This window comes from Podarcis liolepis (genome assembly GCF_965112155.1).
Source record: "Podarcis liolepis genome assembly, chromosome: 4".
Lineage (NCBI taxonomy): Eukaryota > Metazoa > Chordata > Lepidosauria > Squamata > Lacertidae > Podarcis > Podarcis liolepis.
This window is the reverse complement of record NC_139558.1, coordinates 105,913,287-105,928,842: the sequence shown is the minus strand read 5'-3', so window position 1 is coordinate 105,928,842 and position 15,556 is coordinate 105,913,287. Positions and strand designations below refer to the sequence as shown.

Here is a 15,556-nt window from a genome sequence, read left to right as displayed (position 1 = left end):
CAGATATCCGCAAGCCTGGGGAGACGGGCGCGACTTCCCGCCGGGCTTCCTAGGCTTGCAGATAGCAGCCTGTTCTGGGCGCTGGGGTCGGGGGAAGCTTGGGCATCCCCCGCCCCAGCCCCACGCCTGGGGGGGAAATAAATCCCCCCTTTATTTCCCCCCCATAAAACTAGGTGCGTCCTATGGGGCGAAAAATATGGTACTCTTTTGGGGGATAGAGGGCAGGCAGGTGTGGGGGACTCCCTGGTCCTGAATTGGATATCTGTGCCCCTGAAGGACCAGGTGCGCAGCCTGGGAGTCATTTTGGACTCACAGCTGTCCATGGAGGCACAGGTCAAATCTGTATCCAGGGCAGCTGTCTACCAGCTCCATCTGGTACACAGGATGAGACCCTCCTTGCCCGCAGACTGTCTGGACTATTGCAATGCTCTCTATGTGGGGCTACCTTTGAAGGTGACCCGGAAACTACAATTAATCCAGAATGTGGGAACTAGACTGGTGACTGGGAGGGGCCACTGTGACCACATAACAGCGGTCTTGAAAGACCTACATTGGCTCCCAGTATGTTTCTCAGCACAATTCAAAGTGTTGGTGCTGACCTTGAAAGCCCTAAACAGCCTCGGTCCAGTATACCTGAAGGAGCGTCTCCAGCCCATAGTTCAGCCTGGACACCGGGGTCCAGATCCGAGGGTCTTCTTGCGGTTCCCTCCCTGTGAGAAGCCAAGTTGCAGGGAACCAGGCAGAGGGCCTTCTCGGTGGTGGCGCCCGCCCTGTGGAACGCCCTCCCACCAGATGTCAAGGAAATAAACAACTATCTGACTTTTATAAGACACCTTAAGGCAGCCCTGTTGAGGGAAGTTTTTAATAGTTAATGCTGTATTGTTTATAACACTCGATGGGCGGGGTATAAATAATAACTTATTGTATTATTATTATTATTATAGGGGATCCTAGAGGGGTCCCACAGACACATCCCCTCCAACATTTCTCTGGTGAAAATAGGGACATTCTCCTCCACATCAGGAACACACAGGCGTCACAGGCAGAGTCGGGGCCCCCAAGAGGCCCCCCTGGGCCAGCACCCTCTTTCCCCCAGGGGTCAGCCTGCTCCCCCAAACGGAACCAGCGAGAGAGACCCAAGTGCAAGAGGAAATTCTTTTTAGACTTTATCACCCTGTAGATTAACCTCAATATATAGCCTTGGATCTGACCAGTGCAGGATTTACCTATAAGCTAAACAAGCTATAGCTTAGGGGCCCACTCTCTGCCCCCCCCCAAAAGGAAAAAAACCTGGATGTACATTTCCAAAATATAAGATAAAAAAGAAATAAAATAAAACCTACATACAGCAACAGTATTTTGTGTTGTGTAGGCTCCTGTGATGTAAGGAATAGGCCCCCAATCATTTAAAGTTAGAGCTTAATAATTATTTCACTATTATTATGCTTCTGCTTAAATGTATTTCCGTTCATCAGTTAATTTGATAAAATACATATTTTGTTATGTGCAGATGGCTTTAGATACCCAGTAGGTCCATAAATTACCACACAGCATATATTCAACACAAAAAGCAGCAACAATTTGTTGTTGACAAAGGAGAGCTGGACGCAGAAAGGGCCCCATTCCCTTCAGGAGCTGAGGGCCACATCAAACCAAAATCTGGCCCTGGATCTGACCAAGGTGGACAGGCGGCTCCCTTGAAGCAGGCTGCGTTTCTCTGGAATTGTCCCCAAGCCCAAATATTTTGGAAATCTGCAGAGAATGGCATCTCAGGTATGTCAGGGTGAAGCAAACCTTTGCAACCAAACGTAGTTTGACTCAAGATGCTGTGCTGGAAAACACTTGAGAAGCAGGGCCAAACTCGCAACCCCCCCCAATAATTTATTATTATTATTTGTGCTTTTTTTCTGGGGGGTACCCAGGGGTACGCATGCCCCCAAACATTTTGTGAATCTTTGCACTTTTGTCCATTTACTGTACAGTGGTACAGTGGTACCTCGCAAGACGAAATTAATCCGTTCCGCGAGTCTCTTCGTCTAGCGGTTTTTTCGTCTTGCAAAGCAACCCTATTAGCGGCTTAGCGGCTTAGCGCTATTAGCGGTTTAGCGGCTATTAGCGGTTTAGCGGCTATTAAAGGCTTAGCGGATTAGCGGCTAAAAGGCTATTAGCGGCTTAGCAGATTAAAAAAGGGGGGAGCGAAAAAAAATCGGAACACTTGCAAGACGTTTTCGTCTTGCGAAGCAAGCCCATAGGGAAAATTGTCTTGCGAAGCAGCTCAAAAACGGAAAACCCTTTCGTCTAGCGGGTTTTCTGTCTTGCGAGGTATTCGTCTTGCGGGGCACCACTTTACCTCTGGTTGCAAACGTTATCCGTTCTGGAGCCCATTCGCAACATGAGCAGAACGCGATTCACTGCTTCTGTGTATGTGCATGATGTCATTTGGCGTGTCTGCGCATGCGCGAGTGGTGAAACCCGGAAGTAACCTTTTCGGGTACTTCTGGGTCGCCATGGGACGTAACCTGAAGCAACCGTAACATGACGTATGACTGTATTTATTTTCCCCAATTCGAACTACAAAATTGTGATTTTCTTGAGTCAAAATGAGAGGACCCCTAAACTTTTTATAGAAAAAAAGCACTGATTATTATTGTTGTTGTTGTTGAGTCTAGTCATGTCCGCCTCTTCGTGACCCCCTGGACCAGAGCACGCCAGGCACTCCTGTCTTCCATTGCCTCCCGCAGTTTGGTCAAACTCATGCTGGTAGCTTCGAGAACACTGTCCCACCATCTCGTCCTCTGTCGTCCCCTTCTCCTTGCGCCCTCCATCTTTCCCAGCATCAGGGTCTTTTCCAGGGAGTCTTCTCTCCTCATGAGGAGGCCAAAGTCTTGGAGCCTCAGCTTCAGGATCTGTCCTTCCAGTGAGCACTCAGGGCTGATTCCCTTCAGAATGGATCGGTTTGATCTTCTTGCAGTCCATGGGACTCTCAAGAGTCTCCTCCAGCACCAGAATTCAAAAGCATCCATTCTTCGGCGATCAGCCTTCTTGATGGTCCAGCTCTCACTTCCATACATCACTACTGGGAAAACCAGAGCTTGAACTATACGGACCTTTGTTGGCAAGGTGATGTGATGATTATTAACTGTTGTTATTATTAATTAAATTTGCATAAGGCCAGAGGTCCCAGTGCGGTTAACAGCATCCCAGTAAGGAAAGCTAAGAATGGGGAGGAGGGAAGGAAGAGCTCCGGCTGGATTGGAAGAGACTGGAAAACCTCGCAGCCCCCCAACTCCACGCGGAAAGGAGCGGATCTGGACTCCTGCGCAGCTGTCCTGCCCCCGAGACCCCCAGGAGGCGCTCCTCCGTTTTTGCTCCCCGGCGCCCTCTGCCCATGCCCAGAGGCGCCCTGCCCTCCGCGGGCTCCCCGCGCACGCGCAGAGAGGCCCCGGCCGCACCTGGGAGGCGCCGGGGGCGGGGCTGGCAGGTGGGGGCGGAGACTGCGGCGGGAGGGGGCCCGCCCCGTGGGCGTGGCCTGGCCGGGCGGCGGCGGCGGAGGAAGGAAAATGGCGGCTCGGCGGCGGCAGCGGAGGCGGCGACACTCAGGTGCCCGGCGGGGGGGGGGGGCGAGAGGAGAGAGAGGGGGGGTGGGGGGCATCGCCCGGGGGGATCGGGCCCCACTGCGGGCAGGATCGGGGCCCCCGGGAGGAGGGGAGGGGAGGGGGGCTCCCTCTGGTGCCCCCCCTTCCCACCCCCTCCTTCCAAGGGGGGCAGAGTCTCTCTCCGTGGGGTGGGGGGGGCTGCTGGGCCTCGGAGCCCCCCTCCCCATCTCCCCCCCCTCCTGCCACGAGGCCCCACCCTGGGGAGCAGAGCCCCCTCCCCTCCCCCGCGTGTCCAGGGGGGGTCTGTCTATGTGTGGAGCGGAGCCCCTCCCTCCCTCCCCCAGATGCGTAAGCGGAGGGAGAGGGATGCCTTCCCTTTATCCCCCCCCCTCCGAGGAGGCTCCTGGGGCAAAGCTTCTTTGGGGGGGGGCTGCTCCGTCAGGTGGGGGGGATCCCCGGCCTGCAGGCGGACCCCGGGTGGGGGGGGGTCCTTAGGGCCAAGGGTCGCCCACCCCCCCCTCCTTGTAAGGAAAGAGCAGGCTGGCCTGGCAGCCCCCCCCCCCCGTGGGCCTCCCCCTCCAGCAATAGGGGGGCATCTCCGTGCTGATCTACCTGGTGGGGAGGGGTGGTCTGTGGGACCCCCCCCCCGCCAGGGCAGAAAGGGGGCTTTGGGTGGAAGAGGACCAGGGGTGGGGTGGGGGCGCCAGCAAAGGGGATTCCACCCTGACCCCACCTTCCTGCCCTCCTTTCCCCCATAGCTGCTGTCTGGATGGGACCCGAACCCTAGGAGCCTACACTGCAAGGTGAGCGTCAGAGGGCTTTCCGGTGGGGGGGGCTTTGTGGGTGGGGAGGGTCAGCGCCGAGGCCTCTTGGATTGTGGGGGGGAGCGGCCCTGCTTGGCGGCCCCCCTGAAAAGAAAGAAGGGGGTCAGGACAAGGAGGCCACCCCCCAGAAGCCAGCTAAGGTGAGTTTTGTGGGGAGTGGCGAGTGGGGGTGGGATGGGGTGGTGCAAACTGGATTGAGGGCAGCTCATGACAGCGTGGCATAGTGGTTAGAGTGTCACGCTACCACGATCTGGGGGGGGACCAGGCCCCCCCCCACTTCCAAGCTCATTGGATGTGACCTTGGGAGCCAGGCACTGGTTGTTCTTGTGGCAGTGAAATGAGGACTAGCCTCTTGTTGAGCAAGGTTCAAATCCCCACTTGGTGACTTGGGGGGTGCTGTCGCCTGAAAAAGAGGCTTTTCCTGACAAAGGACTTGTGACGTTTCTTGGTGGGTGGGGGGCTGCAGACCCCCTGCGTTCTCCCTCTTTTGTGTGGGGTGGGCAGCCCTCGATAGAGCCCCTAAGTGTGGGGCTGCGATATAATCCTTGTGGGCCTGACACCAGGCGCATCAAAGGGTCCACGGAACCTCTTTTCTGTTTTGTGTGCCCCCCCCCGGGTGAGGGGCCCCTGTTTTCTTGTGGGTGCCCCGTGGGGGGGGGGGGGAGTCCGGCTGCTCTGGGTTGCCCTAAGAAGCCGATCAGCCGATCTTTCTCAAAAAAAGTTTTTTAAAAAGATTAATCTGCGGAACTCCCTGCAACAGGAGACTGCGATGGCCTTGAAAGAGGATTGCGTAGGTTCGTGGAATAGGAGGAGAGGGCTGGACGTGGCTCCTAGGTGGAGACAAAGACCAGTTGCATTCTGGGAGGGGCTCTGGGGCTCAGATCCTGTGCCTTGGTTTTGGGGTGCTGGGGGGAGTCCCCCCGTTTCCCTGCCTCCTGCCAGCTGTGTTGTGGGGAGGGAAAGGGGCCAATCCTGCTCTGCCTCTCCTCCGTCATTTTTCCCGAGGTTCCCTGGCGAGTGAGCTGAGCTGCCGGGGTCACCTTGGGACACAGCCGCCTGCACAACGTGCCCAGACAGAGGGGGGTTCTTTGGCGGGGGGGCGGCCTCCAAGGGGGTGCCTGCCTGAACGGGCGTTTGCGCTCACCTGTGCCAGCCCTGCCCTCTGAATTCCCAGCCGTTGCCTTCTGAATATCCGTGGGCGGAAAGGGTACCTGGCCATGTGCAGAGTGTTTTTCTTCCCCCGGCACGGCAGCTTTCTGCCTTCCTCGGTCTCAGGGACAGAGCAGGTGCTTGGAATGTAGAAGATTCAATCCCCAGGTTGGGAGAGAGACCCCTGCCTGAAACCCTGGACGGCTGCTGCCAGTCTGTGTGGGCAGTATGGAGCTAGATGGAGCTGGCTCAGCTGAAGGCCCTGGCCCGCCCTGTCAGGCTGTTGTGCCCCCCCCTCCCTGTCACCCCCTCGGTCTGCTGCTGCTCCGGCAGCCCTGCCAACTGTGCTGAGATTCCTGCCTTGCGGGGGGTTGGTCTGGATGACCCTTGGGGTCCCTTCCATCGCTCCAGCCCTCTGATTCCAGAGCTGTTCTCAAGGACATCCCGGCCCCCGAAGAGCCTCTTCCAGGCTAAATTTAGCCGCGAGGGTGTGGCGAACCGGCCCTCGTCACCCTGGCCTGGCAGGGCGGAGGAGAGGCAGCCTCTTGGAAGGCGTCCTGGCCTGGCACCGCCCGTTGGCAGCTCCCTCCCTGGGCATGGGGCCCGGCAGCGGGCACCGGGGCAGCCGCACACTGGGCAGGTTTAAGCAGGGCTTTGATCCCGAGGCCTCTTGGCTGCCCCTCCAAGTCACCCCACGTGGGAGGCCCGCTTTGCCCTGGCAGGCACCCTCCGCCTTGCCCGCCTGGCATGGGCTCCTTCCTGCAGAGGCGCCGGGCACCAGAGCCCCTTCCCCACTTATCCCGCTGGCACTCAGGAGCCTTTTCCTCCTCCGTGAATTTGTCCAGCCTTCTCTGAAAGGGCTGCCTGGATTATGTGGCTCTCGCTTTCTCCTGTGGCAAGGAGTTCCCCAGGACAACTGCGCTTTCTTTCCTCTGCCCTGAATCCTTCCAGCCCTGAGATTCATTTGTTTATTTTGCGAGGTTTATGCACTGCTTGATTGATAAACCAAACCAAACCTTAAGGCCACCCGGCCGGATGGGCAGGGGATAAAAACAGTATTGATTATGATTGAGCGGTTTACAAAAAGATAAGAAAACCCAGGAAGAATTGCGACCGGGCTTCAAAGCAGAGAAAACTACCGAAAGGGATTAGAATTCCTTCCGCTTCCTAAGCATCTATACCAGGTTGTGTGAACAGGGATGTTTTCAGGAGGGAACTGGGGCAGTTTCATAGCATGCCTCTGAGTGTGAGTGCCAGGAGAGAGGTAGAGGAGCTCTGGCCACCAATGGGTCTTCAGCAGGGGGGTTAATATGTGGGGCAGGGGTAGGGTGGGGGGGAGCTTCTTGCAGAGACCCCCTGGCCCTGTTCCCCTCTGGGCCCCGGTCGGCCTGCCCCCAAAGGACTGGGCTCTCCCCCAAAGCGCTGTGCCCACACCAGGCTGGTAAACGCGGGGGGCAGGTGACCCCCAAATTCCTTGCCTCCTGGGTCAGCTGCCCCCCATGCCTTTTGGGGTGGGATTGAGTGATTGATTGCCGACGTTCAAAACCTTGATTGCATCCAGAAATTAAAAACCACACCATTTGGCAAGCATGGAATAAAGTCAATATTGCAAAAAAGGGGGGTCCTGGGCCAAGCTGAGCCCCCCCCTTCCCTTCCCAGCATGCTCCTCCTGCTGCAAAGGGTTATTTCTGGCTGGCCTGACTCACAGCTGGGGGGGGGGGGACAGGGGGAGTCGGTTGGCGCCTCCGAGATCCAAATACAGCATGTCCTTTTGGGGGGGGGGGATTCCTGCTGTTTCTCACCGCCCTCTGCTTAGCTCTGCCTCTGTGGCAGAAGGTTATGTGGGTTGGGTGGGGGGCTCTCAGGAATGCCACCCTCTTCCCCCCCTTGCTGTGTCCTCCTTCTGACCCCAAGGAAGGGTCCAGTGTGGGCTAGATTTAGTGTGTGCCCCCCCCCCCGGCATGGGTGGCAGCCTTTAGCCTGCCTGCTGGGCCAGAGGGCAGGGGAGGAGGTCTGAGAAGGGTATTTTGGGGGCAGCTGATGGAAGACTTGTAGCTGGTCCCTGAAGATGCCCCCATAAGTGATTGACACCCCCAATTCTCAAGAAGCTGGCTCAGTTTTCCTGAAGTGCTCCAAACGGCTTGGGGGGCCCGGTTCTCCCACTGCGGTTCCTGCCTTGAAGCGGGTTGGGCTAGATGGCCTCTGGGGGACCCCTTCCAGCTCCACAGTTCTGTTTCTGCCTAGGTTTATCTGCTATTTTAAAATGAGGCTGCATTTTAACCTGTATTTTAAACTGGGGTTTTTTATTTCTCCCTCTCTCTCCCCCCCCCCCATTATGTTTTACTGTGATTTTATTTTATTTCTGTTAGCCACCCTGAGCCTGGCTCTGGCTGGGGAGGGTGGGGTATATATAAAATTTATTGTTATTATTTATTATTAGTTCTGGGGTGCCCCCCCCAGTTTCCTTAGCCAGACTCCTGGGGCCTCATTCTGCAGGGGGGCCAGGCCAGAGCGGGCATGAATGCCCGCGAGGAGGCAGTGCCTCTGCACGTGCGCAGAGTGCCCTGTGCCCTCCCCTGAGCCACTGTCTGGGCCAGAGGGCATGGCTCTCTCCCTCTCTCTCTCTTCTCAATACTCCAGGCCCCCCCCCCAGCCTCCTTGGCCCCCAGCCCAGCCCAGCGCCCAGCGCCCTGTGGAATGTGCCGCAATTCCTGTGGGCTGGGCAGGCTCAGCCCATGTCAGAGTTCGCCCTCGCCTCTTCTTCCAAGGGGGGGGGGTGTGTCTTTGGAGGAGGCGGGGGAGGGCTGCTTCGCTGGGACCCAGGAGTCCTGGCTTGCAATGCTCATGTTTCCCTCACCCCACTTCGCCAGACATGCAGGCTCTCCCAAGCGAAATGAGGATTAAGGTGCCCCTGCCTGGAGTCCTTCATAGCAGCGCAGGTCCCCCTCAAGGTCATCCAGCCCCACCCACTGCAGTGCAAGGGGGCTGGTGGTCATGCTTGGCCTCCTGGCTTGGCTTGGGGGGCTTCGAAAGAGGACCACACCTATTCATGGAGGAGGAGGAGGAGAAGAGATTGGGTTTGATATCCCGCTTTACGGGGCCGCCTCTCCTGGTCTGCCCCGCAGAGGACCTTAAGATCCATGAATAATCATAGTTTAGAGGTCCCTAAGGAATTCAGATTATCCTCCTCCAGGGCCAGGGCCTTCTCAGTGGCGGCTCCGACCTGGTGGAATGCTCTGTCCCAAGAGACCAGGGCCCTGCAGGATTGAACTTCCTTCCGCTGGGCCTGTAAGACAGCTATTCCCCTGGCTTTCAATCTGAACTCAGCCTGATCTTTTACTCCCCTTCCTCCCCTTTTTATGAAGATTCCCCGCTCTGGGATCCTACAACTAATTCTCCCCTGGTCTCCTCGCTGGCCCAAGTAGGACTAACTTAGCCAACTAGCCCTGGTGATCATCTCATGTTTATTGGATGGATTTCCCCCCTAAATTGATTTTTGAATTCTAAATTCATTGCTATTCACGTTTTATATAGTATTTTATGCTGTTTTTTGTTGCATCAATTAAGTGTTTTAAATTTGTTGTTAGCTGCCCTGAGCCCAGGAAGGACAGGGTATAAATAAAAAAAATATTATTATTATTATTACTAGTATTATTAATTGCTACCTGAAGGAGTCTCAAAGCGGCTGACATTCTCCTTTCCCTTCCTCCCCCACAACAAACACTGTGAGGTGAGTGGGGCTGAGAGACTTCAAAGAAGTGTGACTGGCCCAAGGTCACCCAGCAGCTGCAGGTGGAGGAGCGGGGAAGCGAACCCGGTTCACCAGATTACGAGTCTGCTGCTCTTAACCACTACACCACACTGGGAGGAGAGAGGGGCTCTCGGGGGTTCCTAGCCAGGCTGGCTGCCCTCTGACTCCAGTGCCGGAGGCACCATTGCTGTAGCCCCAGGCGGGGAGAGCATTGCCCTTGTGCTTAAATCCTGCTTGCACGTTCCCTTCGGGCATCTGCCCAGGAGACTGGACTCGGTGGGCCCCTGGCCTGACCCAACGGGCTCTTCTGATGGAGCCTCCTGGCCCAGGGACAGTCTATCTGGATTCCTGGCTTGAGAGGGGCATTCGGCTGCTGTGAGAACAGGCGGCTCAGGCCCTTCGGACGTCCTTGTGGAGGCTGGGAGTTTGTGTGGCTTGGAGGAGGTCACTGTTGGGTCCTCCCCAGCCCCCTGCTTCTGTGCCTAAGGGTGGTCTTCTTGCCTGACACTCAGAGCAGGAGGCCTCCTCCCTCCCTCCCTCCCTTCCTTCCTCTCCTTCCTTCCTTCCTCTCCTTCCTCTTTCCTTCCTTGCTTTCTTCTTTCTTCTTTCCTTCCGTCATCTTTTATCCCTTCCCTTCCCTTCCCTTCCTTTGTTCCTTCTCTCCTCTCCTCTCCTTCTTCCCCCTTCCTTCCTTCCTTCCTTCCTTCCTTCCTTCCTCCCTCCCTCCCTCCCTCCCTCCCTTTGGCAGCCACAGCTCCTGCCCCACATTGTCCAATACTCCTTCCCGGGAGATGTTTCAGCAGAGGTGGGGTGGCCTCCTGCCCGGGGGGCAGGTGACATGGCCCTGGGGGTCCCTTCCCTCTCTCCTGGCCCTGCCCGTGGGGGGTCTTCTTCCCCCTGGGAGCCAGCAGTCGTGGGCACCCTGCCCGGTTTTAGAACCAGGTACTGCACGAGAGCAGGGTCCCCCTGATCTCCTGCAGGAGATTTCGGAGTTCAGAGCAGCTGGGGGGGCTGTGGAGGGGGGGATGGGGGAACGGAAACCCCGAAGAGCAGCGCTATGGGGTGGGTGTCTCCCCCTCGCCTTCCTGATCTGGACCCTCCCAGCCCCAGAGCTCTTGCTGCTGCAAAAGGGAACCTGCCCTGCAAAGCCCGTGGGACTGCTGATCCTGAGGGATCTGGTGCCTGGAGTAGATCTTAGCAACCTCTCCCCACCCCCCTTGCAAAACACACTTGGCTTCTGGCAGAGTTGGGGGGGGGGGAGAGATTCGGGTCTCCCGAGGCCTCCCTTTGCGCCTCTCGAAGCCCGGCTTGTTCCAAATAAATATCCCCAAAGAGAAGATGGCAGAGTTTGAAAAGGTTCAGGAAGGGAGCCAGGGATGGAGTGACTGAAGGGAGGCAGAAACATTGGGGACTTTTTAGTTTGGAGAAAAGGCCATTAAGCGGCGACACGGTGGAAGTGAATAAGGTGATTTCTGGGAGATTGGGGGCAGGTAAAAGGAAGGACTCCCATCCTCTGCAGACAGGTGAATCTGGGCCCCGTCTCTCCCCACCTGCTGCTTCTGCTCCTGGGCAGCCTGCCTGGGATTTCGCTGCCGTCTCGGCTCCTGCTATTCCTGGAGGAAAGGCAGGAACACGGTCCTCTGGGGCCTGGCTCCCGGCTGGCGGACGGGGCGGGAGGAAGCCCTTCCTTCCATCTGCCCCACACCCTCCAACCTTCAGCCTCCTTGGATCTCCACAACTTCTGGAATTAGGAGAGAGGGAGGAAAACAGGGCCAGCCTGGCTAGTCGCCTTCGGTGGCCCTCTCCTCCTCCTCCTCCCTCAGTTGGTTGGACACTCTTTGAAAGCTATCTAGGCTGGGGGCTTCCTGTGGCAGGGAGTTCCACAGTCCCACTTCCTCTGGTCTGTCCTGAGCCTCCCCACGTTCAGCTGGAGGTCTGCAAGTTCTCCTTGCTGTGAATAATTCTGCAAGTACCTACCTTTCCCCCTCTCCATTTTATTTATTTGTTAACATTCTTATACTACATCGGTAAACGTTGTCATATTACATTACAGGACTTACCGTAATATAATTTCCAACGTGTATACAAAAATTATATACAAATTTTATATACCTAGAAAGAAAACGAAAGAAAAAAAGAAAGAACAAAGAGAAAAAACAAAAACAATTCCCCCCCAAAAATCATACACATGCCAACACACTAAACTTCCTGTCTATACCGTTCTATATTCCTTTTCTACAAATGAATGTAGTCTTATTATTGTATATTTCTGTACATTTTATCTAATACATTTTGATATCAATATGTGCTCTTAGTCTTATTTCTCTACTCGGCCTCACTCCAACGTCAATCAAATGCGACAAGTGTCTGCCCCGTTGCCTCTCCCTTTCTCCAAGCTAAAGATTCCCAAATGCCCCACACTTTCCTCACAGGAGTTACGCCGATCATCTCAATTGCTATTTTTCGGAACTTTTTCTGCTCTGCAATCTCTTTTCTGAACTGAGTCATCGAACGCAGGGCTCCCACCCAGCGCAGCCGCCCCATAGATCTCTGGCTGTCCCCGTGGCTGTGGAGCGTCCGGACGAGGCTGCCTCCTCCTGGCTTTGCCCTGCCCTAACAAGGGGCAGAGTCCACGCTGGGGGTGTGTGTGGGGCAGCGGCTGAGCTGCTTTTCCGCCTTTGCTCCCTGCCTCCCTCTCTTTGGGCAACCGGTGAGTAGCGTCTCTGGGGAAGGGGGAGCTCTGTGGTGCTCCTCCACACTGGGGCTGGGGGGGGGCTCCTCTTTCGCCGTGTGGCAGCTGTGGTGGGGGGCAGGTGTGTGCCGTGGGGCTCTGAGCTTTGGGTGGCAGGCACGGAGGGCTGAGGTTCACCTGCCGAGCGGGGATTATGACCTACCTGGGAATGCAGCCAGCCAGGAGATGGAGGATGGGGCGGACAGGTAGCTGCTCTGCCTGGTTCCCCTTCACCTTGGGCCTTAAAGGGGGCACGCCTGCCCCCACGGCAGGATCCAGCTTTGGGCTGGTTAAGGTGGAGGGGGCAGGAAGTCTGCCCTTGACCCAGAGAGCATGACTTTGGGGCCCACAGGGAAGCAGTGCAGCAGCAGCAGCAGCTGGGGCTGTTCACCCCCCCCCCCGGCTCCTCTAGTCCAATCTCAGTTCTGGGTGTGGATTTTGGCCCGTCTCCAGCTCTGGCCGGTAGCTGCAGTTGGGTTGGGACTCTGAGATTAAGGCTCCCCTCTTTGTCGGAAGTGTTGGGATTTGATCCGTGTTGATGCTACAGGTCGCCTTTTTGGGGACTGAGCCACCTGAGGTGGCATAGCTGGAAACGCAAAATCTGTTCTGCGTGAAATTGCAAACCACACTCTAGAAAACACCAAAGCTTCTGAAAATAGCAGCAGTAAAATACGAGCAGCGAGCAGAAACTGAGTTTTAAACAGCAGTTAACTCTGAAAGCAGCCAAAGTATTAAGGAGCGGCTGTTTGGCCCCGGAGCCCATGTGGGAAGGCATGCCTGGAGAGAGAGGGGCAAGGGTGTGGGGCTGCCCCCCAAAAGGTCCTGCCTCTGGCCCCCGCCAGTTTAATGGGGCTGCCCTTTGAGGGATGTGTGGAGGGGCTCAGGCTGATCTTAAGGGCCTTCGAGTAACTTGCTCACAAAGGCTGGGTCTGCCCAAGGAGACTTTTAGGCCCTTGGATGATGGGGGAGACGAAGGAGGGCTAAAGGAGGAGAAGAAAACTGCAGAGAAGCCAAAGCAGTTCTGTGCGTCTGTCCGAGAAACTGAGGCAGACAGTGGGGAGGCGGGAGGAATTCTTGGCTGGTAGAGAAAGACTGAAAATTGTCCGGATGGCATTCCTTCAAGATCTCAAAGAAACAGGAAATTGCTGGTCGAACAAAAATAAGTAACTTGTCCCTCAGATCAGCCTCCATACCTGAGGACTGGAAAGTAGCTAACGTAACACCAGTTTTTAAAAAGGGATCCTAGGAATTGCTGGCTGCTTAGCTTAATTTATGTCTTGGGAAAAGTGGTGGAATGTATTGTTAAAGAGAAAATAACCAAGCATATAGAAGAACAAGCCTTGCTGAAGCGGAGTCAGCATGGCTACGGCAAGGGCAAGTCATGTCTTTTTGGAACAAAATAGTAATAAAAAATCCTTCCAGTAGCACCTTAGAGACCAGCTAAGTTTGTTATTGGTAGGAGCTGGTATCTGAAGAAGTGTGCATGCACACCAAAGCTCATACCAATAACAAACTTAGTTGGCCTCTAAGATGCTACTGGAAGGAATTTTTATTATTATTTTGTTTTGACTATGGCAGACCAACACGGCTAGCTACCTGTAACTAAAGGTTTTTGGAGTTCTGTGAGAGTGTTAAGAAATATATGAATGCTTTTGTTGAGATTCCTGCTTTGAAGGGGATGGACTAGATGACCCTGGGGGGGCCACATTTGTCGAGGGTGCCAAATTGTTCAGGGCCATTAAAACCAACAGAGATTGCAAGGCGTTCCAGAAAGGCCTCTCTCCGAATGCAGCGAGTGGGTCATCAAAAGGCAAAGGCTGTTCTGTTTGAGCAGATTCCATGCTGGGGATCATTCGGAAAGGAGCTGAACAAAAATCTGCCAACTTTGAGGTGCTGTTGGGGTGCAAGGTCGGGACTTCTTTCTTTTTTCTCCTCCTTTCTCTCTCCTCCTTCTCCTCTCCTCTCCCCTTTCCTTTTGCCTTGGCTCCGGGGTTTGCCTGGCCCCGGAGCGCTGCTGGGCAGTCGACCGGGTGGCCGGGCACTCTCGCACCCGGCTCAATTTGGGCTCCCCCAGTTGACGCACCGGCGTCCCCGGTTCCCCTTTGGTAGTGGTGGCGGCAGCGGCAGTCTCAGCAGCCCAGAGCCTAGTAGCTTCAGGAGCTGCTCGCTGCCGTGGCGCCGCCATGTTGCCTCCCTGGAAGTCCCCATATGCTGTGTCTTGTGCTGTTGAACCAATCACGCAACATTCATTCCCTACTAATAAATCTACAACACTTAAAATATAATTCCGGGGACATTAAATGAAATCCGGGGACGGATTTTGTCCAGGAACAAATTTGTAAATCTGGGGACTGTCCCCAGGAAATGGGGATGTCTGGGAACTATAGAATACTCTGCTCAGTTCTGGTCACCTCAAGAAGGATGTTGTAGGATTGGAAAAGGTTCAGAAAAGAGGCCCCCCCAAGTGATCAGGGTGTGTGTGCAGTGGTTGCCCAAGGGCTTATAGCTCAGTGAAAGGCCGGGGAAGAGGTGCTAGAAGCTTATAAAATGATGCCTGGGCTGGAGAAAGGGGCTAGAGAGGAAAAATCCCCTTTCCCTTCCAATGCTAGGACTTCTGGGCGTCCAGTGAAGCCAGATGTTGGAGGATTCGGGGCAGAGAAAGGAAGACCCTTCTTCATGCAGAGTTGAACTGTGGAACTCCCTGCCACAGGAGGCCATGAGGGCCACCCACTTGGAGGGCTTTAAAGGAGGAGCAGGCCAGTTCATGGAGGAGGAAAGGGCTATCCATGACAAATAACAGGGTTGGGCCATCTATTGATGTATCGTCCAAATCCTGTTTGAAATCCATATTGTGATAACGATTTCATAATTTTGGAGCTGGCAATATATCGCGAATCATGATGTGTGTTTGTGTGCTATGCAAAAATCACCATTCAGGGAAAGCCGTGAAGCCAGTCGGTGCCTCTTTGTAGCTCCATCCCTATTTCAGACATCGTGATGAGATAACCGGTATATCGCGATGTTTAGCTGGTGATCAATCACAATATTGGAAACGAGATCTTGCCCCCCCCCCCCGGCTCTTCTCTGCCTCCGCAATGGGCACCTGCAATCCTTCCGAGCCCCAGTTGCTGGGATGGGCAGGAGGGGGCTGTTGCTTTGCCCATGTCCTTTTGGGGGCACCCCACGGGCTCATCTGGCTGGGCCCTGTGAGAAGAGGGTGGGGGGCTTGGGACCCCCTCTTGGCCTGAGACCCGCCAGGCAGCCGGGATCTGTGCCCAGCCTGTTGCAACCCAGAGACCTCCGCCACTCCCTCTCTTGCAGAAGGCGGCAGCTTCTCTTGGGCGGACTTTAGACATTCCCTGGCCTTGAGGCGGAAGGAATTTCCCCCGGTTTATTTCATCTGGCCAGGAAGGACGTGTTTGGGATACGTGGAAACGCCTTTCCCGGGCCTCTGACTTGCGCCAAAGAGCCCCACCCTTGCCAGTGGCGGGAGGGAGGGAGGGAT

General features: G+C 55.5%; 1 protein-coding gene across 2 annotated transcripts in view; it reads left to right on the top strand.

The window, feature by feature from the left end:
- The first annotated feature begins 3,502 nt into the window (after positions 1–3,502).
- Positions 3,503–15,556, top strand: part of FHIP1B (FHF complex subunit HOOK interacting protein 1B) — a 33,623-nt gene continuing 21,569 nt past the window's right edge. Inside the window, exons 1-2 of one of the 2 annotated variants that reach the window (XM_083499342.1) lie at positions 3,503–3,600; positions 4,355–4,399. The gene's annotated coding sequence lies outside the window, so the exon portion shown is untranslated. Of the gene's footprint in view, positions 3,601–4,354; positions 4,561–15,556 lie in introns of both variants that reach the window. The other variant, XM_083499343.1, reaches the window with a different exon arrangement.